A 12,481-nucleotide genomic window follows, 5' to 3' on the forward strand; every position below is an offset into this window, starting at 1 on the left:
AATAAATTAACCAGAGTAACATGAACAAGAGTGTCACAATTCAGAATAAATTAAACAGCACATTTAAATGTCATGCTTCACGAGGAACAATTCACCACATATTATTAAGTCATGATTATCACAGCTGAATTAAATTCAACACGGAATAGTTTAATCTTCACCAAAACATAAACCAACAGAAAACATAATCCGAAGCAACCGAAAAAGAGTATAATCAACAACTCAAAACTAGCATTCTCCAGTGTTACAAATCAGAGTATGACACCGACGCTACTCTAAACGGACTAGCCTATAAGCTATCCTCACCAAGCCAAAACCGCTACTCCTTTATCTGAAAATTGACAACAGTAAGGGTGAGTCTCATGCGCAATTAACAAATATTATGGGTTCATAAATAATAAAACGTCATAAGTATATCACTCACCCAACCACAATATGTTCAGATTTCTAATCATGCATTCGCAACAACAACAAGTACATCACCTAAATATAACACTGGAAGCCATTCAATCATGTTATAACAATAATGCATATGAGATATACTGACTCTATGCATGTGGTACCAAACATGGGATTAATGATAACACGATTTTATATCGTATATTTAGCCTAAAATCCATAGATATTTATAGCATTTTCCGTTTATTATGTTAATTTATTATGATATTACGCGTGTATTTGCTTTGTTTCAGGTTTTACACTTCAATTACGACTATTTGCGAAAAGGAAAGAAAATCGAGCTTAAATGACCAATATCTATGCTTAAAAGACGAAAAGGGGTGCTGAAACGAAAGAGGGGTGCAATTAGGACCCAAAAGGCCCAAAAGAGCAATCAAGCCCACGAAGGAAAGCAGCCCAGGCCACACTAGTAAGCAGAGACGCACGTCTCTGCCACCTCAGCAAAGGGGAGACGCACGTCTCCACCTCCCTAAAAGATCTCCACTTGAGACGCACGTCTCAAGTCAATCAGCTGCCTCCCTGAAGAATCGGAGACGCACGTCTCCACGTCCTGGTCTGCAAAAAGCTCCCCTTTTCACGCAAAGCAACTGCATACCTCCTCCTATAAATAGGACCTGTCACTTCACTTCAATCTGTCCGATTTCCTGCCAACGAAGTGCTGCCGAAATTGTACCGCGAACTGCTTTTCCTTATTCTGCTTTCATTTAACCGTCTATTTTCTCACAACGATTTCTACACTGGAAATTGTTGTGAACTTTTCATAGATCTAGCCTTACGTTAGGTTTATCGCTTTATTTTCCTTGTTTTTATTTTCTGCCATTTAAATTCCGAAGAACGATCCAGCCAACCTGTGGTGGAAGTTCGAGTACTTCAAGATTCAATTCAATCCAGATTTATTTTAATTCAGGTTTTTTATTTACCGCCTTATTTATATTATTTATTTGCATGATATATTATATGCCATTTAATATGCTTATTATTATGAACCGAACCGATTTATGCATGTTTAATCGTATTAATATGTCTGGCTAAAATACTAAAGGTGTCGGTATGTAAAGTAAGTTAACCATAGGGGTCCGAAATAAATTGGCTTAAATTATGTTTTATTAATTATCACTTATTTTTGGTTTATATGTCTAGTTTGATTAGTAAGTCTTAAAACCAATAGAGCGAAAGTTTGAGGGATTAGGACGGTCAAAGGTTAAAATCAATAGAGCGAAAGTTTGAGATCTTTAACTGGATAGTAGACATAGGACATTAGTTTTAAGGATGGCGAAAGCGTATTAAAACTAATTGGAACTTATTTATTTTCAAAAATTGTTTTTACACTCGAGCGGGATGGCGAAAGCGTACGTTAGGGATATTAGCATGTTCCGAGTCAACAGAGCGAAAGTTTGAGATTAGGAGATTTAAATAGATAACGACCTCGTAAAATAGGCATTTTATTAATTACATTGTTTCCAAAAAGCTCTTCTAAAATCTAATGGGATGGCGAAAGCGTACATTAGGATTAGGATAGTAGTCTGACTCAACAAAGCGAAAGTTTGAGACGAGGATTTTTAACCAATTGCAATTAGTAAAGATTTTTAATTTAATTATGCAAAAGCCAATGGACCTTCGGATTACCTTTAGTTAAACGAAATACATACTGATACCTGTCCTTTATTATTATTCTTTATTCTCTCACAATCACTTTCCCTTAGGAACAATCGAAATTTTAGTACTCCTAGCTTTACATAGTAACCTTAGATAACGGTAGATCGATTCATAGTCCCTGTGGATTCGATATCTTTTAAAACTACACGACACGACTGTGCACTTGCAGTTATCAGATTTATAGACACGTAAAGTCGCGATCAAGTTTTTGGCGCCGTTGCCGGGGACTATTTTAAGTCGATATCGTAACTCACTGTTACACCGTAGAGACTAGGAAAATTCTTCCCTTTCTTTTTGAACGATTGTATGCCAAATACTCGTTCACAAGGAGGAGACTTAATACAACGAATTAACGAGATCGAACGTTTCATTAACGTTAAACGTCGAGCTCGCAACCTTCCCGAAGTAGCAGAAATTCCGATTAATCAGGAATTGATTTTTACTGATCAAATCAATCAAATCACCCCGAAGTTAGAGATGGCTGCTATTCGTCCTCTTAGAGACTATGCCGCTCCTTCGCGCGCTGAACCGCATTCAAGTATCGCACCACCTGCGATTGAAGCGAACAATTTCGAGCTGAAACCTTCACTGGTCCAAGCTGTTCAACAGAATCAATTCTCTGGAAGCCCTGTAGACGACCCCAATCTCCATTTATCTGTGTTCGTGCAATACGCCGACACTATCAAAGCCAACAACGTTAGTTCCGAAGCTATTCGATTACGCCTTTTTCCTTTCTCCTTGAGAGATAGAGCGAGAGCGTGGCTTCAATCCCTGCCTTCCAATTCCATAACTACGTGGGACGAATTGAAGAGAGTATTCTTAGCAAGATACTTTCCGCCTAGCAAAACTGCTATGCTTAGAGGTCAAATCAACGGATTTACCCAGAAAGATAACGAATCGCTTTTCGAAGCTTGGGAACGTTACAAGGACATGCTTAGAATATGCCCTCATCATGGACTCGAACCATGGCTGATCATCCATACCTTTTATGGTGGTCTCTTATATAACACTAAAATGACTATAGATGCCGCTGCTGGCGGAGCATTAATGGACAAACCCCATGATGAAGCATACAAACTCATAGAGAACATGGCACAAAACCATTACCAATGGGGAGGAGAACGCGCCGCTCTAGAGAAAGCCCAAACCAAAGGAGGAATGTACGAAATTAGTGGTATAGACCGCGTTAACGCTAAAGTAGACGCTTTAACTCAAAAGATCGAGAATTTGACCATCACTCCTTCAGCCACCGCTGCCGCTGTAGCACCTAACTGCGAGATTTGTGGATTGACTGGGCATGTAGTTGCTGAATGCCAACTCTTGACTGGAGTCCCATCTGATCAAGTAAATTACGCTCAAGGAAACCCTTATTCTAACACATACAACCCTGGATGGAAAAACCACCCGAACTTTTCTTATAAGAACAACAATGCGTTGTACGCGCCTGGACAAGCACCTGCTGTACCACCTGGCTACCAAAAAGCGCCTGTAGCTGCTCAAAACACCCCTAGGAAGTCAAACCTAGAAATCATGATGGAGAACTTCATAGCTTCCCAACAACAAACCAATAAAGACTTCCTGAATCAAAACATCCACAATAGCGAGCAACTAAAACAACTATCGAACAAAGTAGATGCTTTAGCTACGCATAACAAAATGTTAGAAACTCAAATCTCACAAGTAGCTCAACAACAAGCACCTACTGCTGCCCCTGCTGGCACGTTTCCTGCTCAACCACAACCTAATCCTAAAGGACATGCGAACGCGATAACACTACGAAGTGGAACTAATTACGATGGACCCATAGATCCTAGAACCCAAAACGTACCCATGTCACAACAAGAGCCAAAGGAAACCCAAAAGAAAACAACCGACGAACAAACTGCTAAGACTGATGAGAACAATAACGAAGTGGAACCCGAAAAAGAGAAACCTTATGTTCCACCACCACCTTACAAGCCACCAATTCCTTACCCTCAAAGATTAGCCAAATCAAAAACCGAAGCGCAATTTAAAAGATTTGTAGAACTTCTGAAGCAATTAAACATAACCATACCATTCACAGAAGCCATAACTGAGATGCCTTCGTACGCTAAGTTCTTAAAAGAAATCTTATCAAACAAAAAGAAACTCGAGGATAACGAAACTATAACGCTTACCGCTGAATGTAGCGCTATCATCCAAAACAACATGCCTCCAAAACTGAAAGACCCTGGTAGTTTCTCTATACCCTGCGTAATTGGAAAAACCATCATAGAGAAAGCCTTGTGCGATTTAGGAGCTAGTGTTAGTTTGATGCCTCTTTCGACCTGTAAGAAACTCAATCTAGGTGAGCTTAAAGCAACAAGAATGTCTCTTCAACTAGCAGACCGTTCAGTCAAATATCCTGTAGGAATGTTAGAGAATATCCCTGTTCGTGTAGGTCAATTCTACATCCCGACTGACTTCATCATTATGGATATCCAAGAAGATTCTAACATCCCGATCATTTTAGGAAGACCATTTTTAGCGACCGCTGGTGCAATTATAGATGTAAAGCGAGGAAAGCTTACTTTCGAAGTAGGAGAAGAGAAAATAGAATTTATCCTTTCCCAATTCCTAAAAGCACCTTCTATAATTGACACATGCTGTTCTGCTGACATAATCGACGAGTGTGTCAAGGAAATAAAATCCGAACCAAATAAGGAAACCGAAACCCTAAGAATTCCTATGCCGCCAATTTTTGAAGATGACAACTGGCGTGAGGAATATCAAGATAACCACCTGAGTGAATGCTTAGCTTTAACCCCTGATCCTATACCTGGACCAAAGAAACCTGCTATAGAGCTGAAGACACTTCCTACCGATCTTAGATACGAATTTCTAGACGAAGAACTAAACCGACCAGTTATAGTGAACGCCAACTTGGGACGAACCGAGACTGAAAAATTACTTAATGTCCTAAGAAAATACCCTACCGCTTTAGGATACAACATATCAGATCTGAAAGGTATAAGCCCTTCTCTGTGTATGCACCGCATTATGCTCGAAGACGATAGTAAAACCTCTAGGGAACATCAAAGGCGAATAAATCCTATTATGAGCGATGTGGTTAAAAAGGAAATCCAAAAACTGCTAGAAGCTGGAATAATATATCCTATATCTGATAGTAAATGGGTTAGCCCTGTTCACGTCGTACCAAAGAAAGGAGGAGTCACTGTAATCACTAACGCAAAAGGAGAATCTGTAGCACAACGTACCCAAACTGGATGGAGGATGTGCATTGACTATAGAAAGCTAAATAAAGCTACCCGAAAAGACCATTTCCCTTTACCTTTCATAGATCAAATGCTCGAACGCCTAGCTAAACACTCACATTTTTGTTATCTGGATGGATACTCCGGATTTTTCCAAATTCCTATCCACCCTGACGACCAAGAGAAGACCACATTCACCTGTCCTTATGGTACATTCGCCTATAGACGAATGCCTTTTGGACTCTGCAATGCACCCGCGACCTTCCAAAGATGCATGATGGCAATATTTGCCGACTTCCTAGATGGAATAATGGAGGTCTTTATGGACGACTTCTCTGTCTGTGGAGGAAGTTTTGAAACATGTTTAGAAAACCTTGAAATGGTGCTTAAACGATGCGTAAGCGTAAACCTAGTCCTTAATTGGGAAAAATGCCATTTCATGGTTCGACAAGGAATTGTACTTGGACACATCGTATCCGATAGAGGAATCGAAGTTGATAAAGCAAAAATCGAAATTATCGAAAACCTTCAACCTCCCAAAACCGTTAGAGAAATAAGAAGTTTTCTGGGACATGCTGGTTTTTACCAACGCTTCATTAAGGATTTCTCTAAAATAACCAAACCCTTAACTGAACTACTCATGAAAGACGCCGAATTTGTTTTCACCGATAAATGCACTGAAGCATTTCAAACGCTTAAACAAGCATTGATCTCTGCGCCAATTATGCAACCTCCCGACTGGAATGAGCCTTTCGAAATAATGTGTGACGCAAGTGATTATGCTGTAGGAGCCGTTCTAGGACAAAGAAAGGATAAGAAACTACATGTCATATATTATGCGAGTAGAACCCTAGACGAAGCTCAGATGAATTATGCCACGACAGAAAAAGAACTATTAGCTGTCGTATTCGCATTAGACAAATTCCGTTCTTACCTGGTAGGAGCCAAAATAATCATATACACTGACCACGCCGCCATTAGGTACCTCCTAACCAAAAAGGACGCTAAACCAAGACTTTTGAGATGGATCTTGTTACTACAAGAATTCGACCTGGAAATTAAAGATAAGAAAGGCACTGAAAATGTCGTAGCAGATCACCTCTCTCGATTGGAAAATCTGAAACCCGAACAAGTACCAATTGACGATGATTTCCCTTATGAAAGACTCATCGCCCAATTAGAAGCAAATGAATTCGAACCATACCATCCAAACTCTGAAACCGAGAAATTAGCTGAAATAGCTTTAGCCCGATCTGACGCACCTTGGTATGCAGATTTCGTAAATTACCTAGCTGCTGGTGTGCTTCCTCCTGATCTAAGCTACCAACAGAAAAAGAAATTCTTCCATGACCTAAAACATTACTATTGGGACGACCCACTCCTTTTCAAAAGAGGCCCCGATGGAATCTTTAGACGTTGTGTACCCGAGGAAGAGATAAGAAGCATAATAACACACTGTCATTCTGCACCGTGTGGAGGACACCATAGCACATCTAGAACCTGCGCCAAAATCCTTCAATCTGGACTTTTCTGGCCCAACCTGTGGAAAGACGTCTATTTTGCTGTACTAAGCTGTGATAGATGCCAACGAACTGGAAACATTTCAAGACGCGATGAAATGCCTCAAAAAGGCATTCTAGAAGTAGAAATATTTGACGTCTGGGGAATAGACTTCATGGGACCGTTTCCGTCATCGTTTGGAAATCAATATATACTCGTAGCCGTCGACTATGTTTCAAAATGGATAGAAGCTATCGCCTCTCCTACAAACGATACACGAGTAGTTATTAAACTTTTCAAAAACGTCATCTTTCCTAGGTTCGGTGTGCCAAGATTGGTAATTAGCGATGGTGGTTCCCATTTCATTTCAAGAATACTTGAGAAACTCCTTCGAAAATATGGAGTAAATCATCGAATAGCCACACCATATCATCCACAAACAAGCGGTCAAGTAGAAGTATCTAACCGTGAAATAAAACAAATATTAGAGAAAACTGTTGCTATATCGAGGAAAGATTGGTCAACCAAGCTAAATGAAGCTTTATGGGCTTATAGAACAGCTTTCAAAACTCCAATAGGAACTACCCCATTCAAACTCGTTTATGGAAAATCATGCCACCTACCAGTAGAGCTAGAACATAAAGCCTATTGGGCCATTAAGAACTTAAACCTAAACTACACTGCCGCTGGTGAGAAACGACTTCTAGACATAAACGAATTAGAGGAACTTAGACAAGACGCTTACGAAAACGCCAAAATCTATAAAGAGCGAACGAAAAAATGGCACGACAAGCGTATATCTAGGAAAAATTTTAGCATAGGCGATAAAGTGCTCTTATTTAATTCTAGGCTAAAATTATTTCCTGGTAAGTTACGATCTAGATGGTCTGGCCCTTTCGAAGTAACTAACATATTTCCGAGTGGAGCGATAGAAATCAAAGGCGAAACCGTCAAACCTTTTGTCGTAAATGGGCAACGTCTTAAGTATTACCATCATCTCGAATACGATGAAAACATCGAAGTTTTTAAACTTGACGAACTGCCCGTTTTTTCGAAAAAATAGTTTTCTATTTTTAAAATCGTCGAGCTTACGACATTAAACAAAGCGCTTGGTGGGAGACAACCCACATTTATTTATTCTTCTATTTTATTTTATTAGAACTTTAATTTTTCTATATTTTTTATTTTATTTTTATTTTTCATTTTTAAAAACTTTATTCTATTTTTAATCTTAATTTTAATCATTTTTGATTTTTCATACATCTTATAATAATTATTATAATTATAACTACTATCTTGATTTGAGAAAATATTTCCGTTATAATTATATCTATTATTATAACTTGTTACCTAAGCTTAATTTTAATTTTTTTTATTTTAAATTAACACTAGCCTAATTCTAACTTATCCTAATATTTTCAACTTCTAGGTTTTTCATTTAATTACTAACTACGATGCAAGAAGTTGACAATATGGAAGTTGTGTTCCGTGGTAGAGGACAAGAAGCAAGATTTAACAAGCTGGCTGAAAGACACATGGAATTGACTTGCTATCCTCACCAACCAACTATGGTGAAGCTTGGTATCGAAGAAAGCATCCTACACCTGCTTAACCAAATCGGTTGGACTGGTTCTCACTTGTTCCGCAAGTTTAGCACTTATCGGAAGCTCACTCTGGAATTCCTGAGCTCCCTGACCTATCTTCCAAACTGTGGACAAGGGCTGAAAAAAGGAGTTATTCTCTTTAGACTCTTTGGTATGGAGTTTAATTTCTGCATCCGAGATTTTGCTGAAATGTTAGAACTACCTCATGGACCTGATGCATACGCCCAAGTAGCTGAAGAAAATCTTCCATACTGGGAGTTGGAAAAATACTGGGGCAAGATCACTGGAAACGACAACCCTGAAGAGAATGAATTTCAATCTGAGAACATCCACAATCCTGCTTTCCGCTACTTTCACAAGATCCTTGCTCACTATATTTTTGGCAAACCAGATAATGTCACTGAAGTTACTAGAGAAGAGTTGTTCATCATGTTTTGTACATCTCAGAATCGTCCGGTCAATGCCATCGCATTCATGCTAACAAACTTCGAGCGCATCACGCAAGACGAAGTTTCACCCATTAGGATTGGCGGATTTGTCACTATGATCGCTAATGCCATAGGAATGAGAGTGCCTTTGCTTAGATTGACACCTTTTGGTACCCATACCTCTATGGACATCAATTTCTGCTTTAATCGAGGTATCATCGGTAATCTTGGACCTGATCGTTTTGAATTGCTCATTGATAACAAAGTTTGGTATCAGTTCACCTTACCGAATCCTAGGACAAGTGTGCACAACCCTACCAACTGGCTTTACTATGGTCAGATTCCTGAGAGAGAGCCATCACCTGAGACTCCTCAAGCTTATGAACATTTTGATGAGGAAATGCCTGCATCTGAATCTGAACCTGAAACACCTCCTGGTTATTATGAACCTCTTCCTGTTGATGAACCCATTCCTGATTATGAACCTCTTCCTATTGACGAGCCTGTATCTGAGTATGAGCCTGAAACTCGTTCTGAAGATTCCGTTGAAGATCACACTGTTGATATGACTGATGTCGAGGTCGAGCAACAACAACCCGCTACATCCACCGCATCGGTGAATCAAAGAATGCCTAATCTGAATACGCACGAACAAGCAATCAATGCGCTACAACAAGATGTACAACATGTGCGCAACGAGCTTCACACTTTGCAAATGCATTTCTTCGATTTCATCGACACCGTCAATGCTCAGTTCGACGAAGTTTTCAAACACATTCAGTCTAATCAGAACAACAATAGACGTGGCTAGATGTTACCGTATTAGATTATTAGATTTTTATTTCTAGTTCTAGTAATTTCTATTTCTAGTTTAGATTTTCATTTTTTTTCTGCACTTTTCCATTCTGCTATTGTTAACACTCAGTACTGATTTAATTTTAAAATGCAATATTTTATTCACTACTGCTGTTGTGTTATATTACACTGCTATTAACTGCTATATATATTTGCCTGGCTATCACTTTTTGCTGTTAATGGTATTGAAATTCGACACTGTTCTGAACTGATGGACACCTTTTTGCTATTAATGGTATCAGTCAGCACTGTCTGGTCACTTACATGCGTGACCCACCAGCCTACAACAGGAGACGCACGTCTCCATCTGTGTGAGGCCAGCTGACACGAACCAAAGGAACAGGAGACGCACGTCTCCATGCTCTGCCCCAGCAGACTGGCTGCCTGAGACGCACGTCTCCCAAGGCCAGCAGTCTGTTTGACCACGCAGACCACTCTCTTTCCCTCTTGAATTTTGAATTTGAATTTCAAAATTCATCTTTCAATTCTCCTCATTCTTCCCCTATTTATTCCATTTAAACTCCATTAACCTCATTCATCCTCCATCATTCACCTCTTAAACTCCATTCATTTCCCATTTCTCTATTCTATTCAAAATTCAAACACCACCATTAATCCATACTTAATTCTCCATTTACCACACCATCTTCAAACCTCACTATAAAACCACACCACCACCACTCTTATTCTTCACAACCTTCATACCATTTCTTTTCTACCATTCTAATACCATCTTTATTTTTCATCTTCAAACTCATCATGCCTCCACGTTCAATCATCCGTAGTGTGCGTCCTGAGAGACCACCCCCTAACCTTAACAATATTATATTCCGCGAAGACGACAATGATGCTCAAAGAACCAAATACCTCGCTTTCTACGAACGTTCGGTTGTTCCCACAAAATTTGTGAACACCGAATGTCTAGAAACTCTAGGCCTCATTGATGGTGTTACCCGTTTACTCACTAAATCTAGCCTACACCATCTCTGTACCGAACTCGTACCCACTTATGAGCCGCTCGTCTTAGAATTCTTGAGTTCTTTCAGTTACGACACTCCTTCTGATCAACCACTCTCAACCGGTAGCATCCAATTTAGGATGTTCAACCGTGAATATACACTGGATCAAGAAGTTGTGGCTACGTACTTGAATTTCAATACATCACCGAATGCTCTCCGCAATATCTTTCAAGAACTCAATGGTCGTTCATGGGAACAACATGCCTTCGACCTATGGTTTCACCTCACTGGCGAAGTTCAAACTGGTTGGAGGGCCCTACATGCTTCTCACATTCAAAACCCCGCTATACGTTATTTTCAACGTGTTTTGGGGCATACTATTTTTGCGCGATCCAACAACCACAAGGTAAATCAACATGAACTATTCTTCCTTTACTGTGCGCTAAACAACATCCGTTTTAATGCCGCACCGTTTATGCTCCAACACATCCAAGGCTGTGTCAACGCCCCCGCTACAAATCCCTTTTTGTTTGGCGGAATTATTACTTCCTTGGCCTGTGCTTTAGGTCTTGGTGACGAGCTCCTTTCACTCTCTCATCTCATGATGCCTGCTCAATCACTTGACCTCACCTATTGCCGTGACTCCCACTTGGTTTCGCCACGCCATGATGGCCGATACACCTTGGTCGTCAACAAAGTTCTGATTCCTTATGTCATCCTTCCATGTCCTGAAAGAATCAACATCCGTTATGTTCAGCGTTGGAGGCTTATTGAAGACAATCCTCAAGATAACCAACCTGATCATCCTAATGAACCTATGGATGCAAATGAAGAAGAGCTCAACCAAGGACAAGCTGATGTCAACCAACCTCCTCCAAACAACCCTCCGCCTATCACTCTTGAAGCCATGTATGCTGCTATTCAACGCCAAGATCAACTCGTTCAAGCTATGCAGACAAACCAAACTGAAACAATTAGGCTCATCCGTGAGATGCAACAGGAGCACCGTGACTATGCTATTAGGAACGAAAGTCAATACGCTGAAATTGCCACATATTTGCATGATCTTGACATTCGTGTTAATGACTCTCCTGTTAGACATCGCCGTGTTCGTACAAGAGGCGCGAGCAGTTCTCGAAACCGCAACAATGAGGAGTAGTTCTTATGCACTGAGGACATTGCATCATCTAAGTCTGGGGGAGTCGTATTATTTATATTTCCTTTAGTTTTATTTCCCTTCAGTTTATTTCCCTTCCTTGTAATGTTTTTCTAATTCAATAAAAGAATATTTATGGAATTTAAGTCTTATATGTATAATTCCGTAGTTATTTCAATATCTTCCATTTTCTTGAGCCATAACAAAAATTTTTGCTCCTAAACGATAAACGCAAACCCCACACGTTCAAGAAATACGAAGCTACTCAATCACTCAACGAACCGAAACTGAATTAGTCAATATCCTTATTATCGCAACACTCTAAAACCCCCGAGTATACATAACCGATTTGAATACCCGTTATACCAAAACCATCGACTTTAAGTTTTGAAATAACCCTTAGTAGTTTATTCTAGCAGTCGGCACCGTCTTAGATACAAACTACGCAGAGAGTCGATGAATATAAGTGTATGATCCTCATAATAATTATGTGTTCAGCTATAAGAAGAAATGTGCCTACTAAGTAAGGTGATCCTCACAAGATCATTTAACCTAACGGTCGCAAATCTCATATACAAAGAATTTAAAAACTCACTGTCGATTGGTTCAGAAGTCATCTGGTAATGAA

General features: G+C 39.7%; 1 non-coding gene across 1 annotated transcript; it reads right to left on the reverse strand.

Annotated features, from left to right (window-relative positions):
* Positions 1 to 2,967: 2,967 nt before the first annotated feature.
* LOC131638213 (small nucleolar RNA R71) lies at positions 2,968 to 3,074 on the reverse strand. The gene has a single exon (XR_009294612.1). It is a non-coding gene; the product is annotated as a small nucleolar RNA R71 (small nucleolar RNA).
* Positions 3,075 to 12,481: the final 9,407 nt, after the last annotated feature.

Source organism: Vicia villosa, unplaced genomic scaffold (genome assembly GCF_029867415.1).
Source record: "Vicia villosa cultivar HV-30 ecotype Madison, WI unplaced genomic scaffold, Vvil1.0 ctg.002220F_1_1, whole genome shotgun sequence".
NCBI classification, from domain to species: Eukaryota; Viridiplantae; Streptophyta; class Magnoliopsida; order Fabales; family Fabaceae; genus Vicia; species Vicia villosa.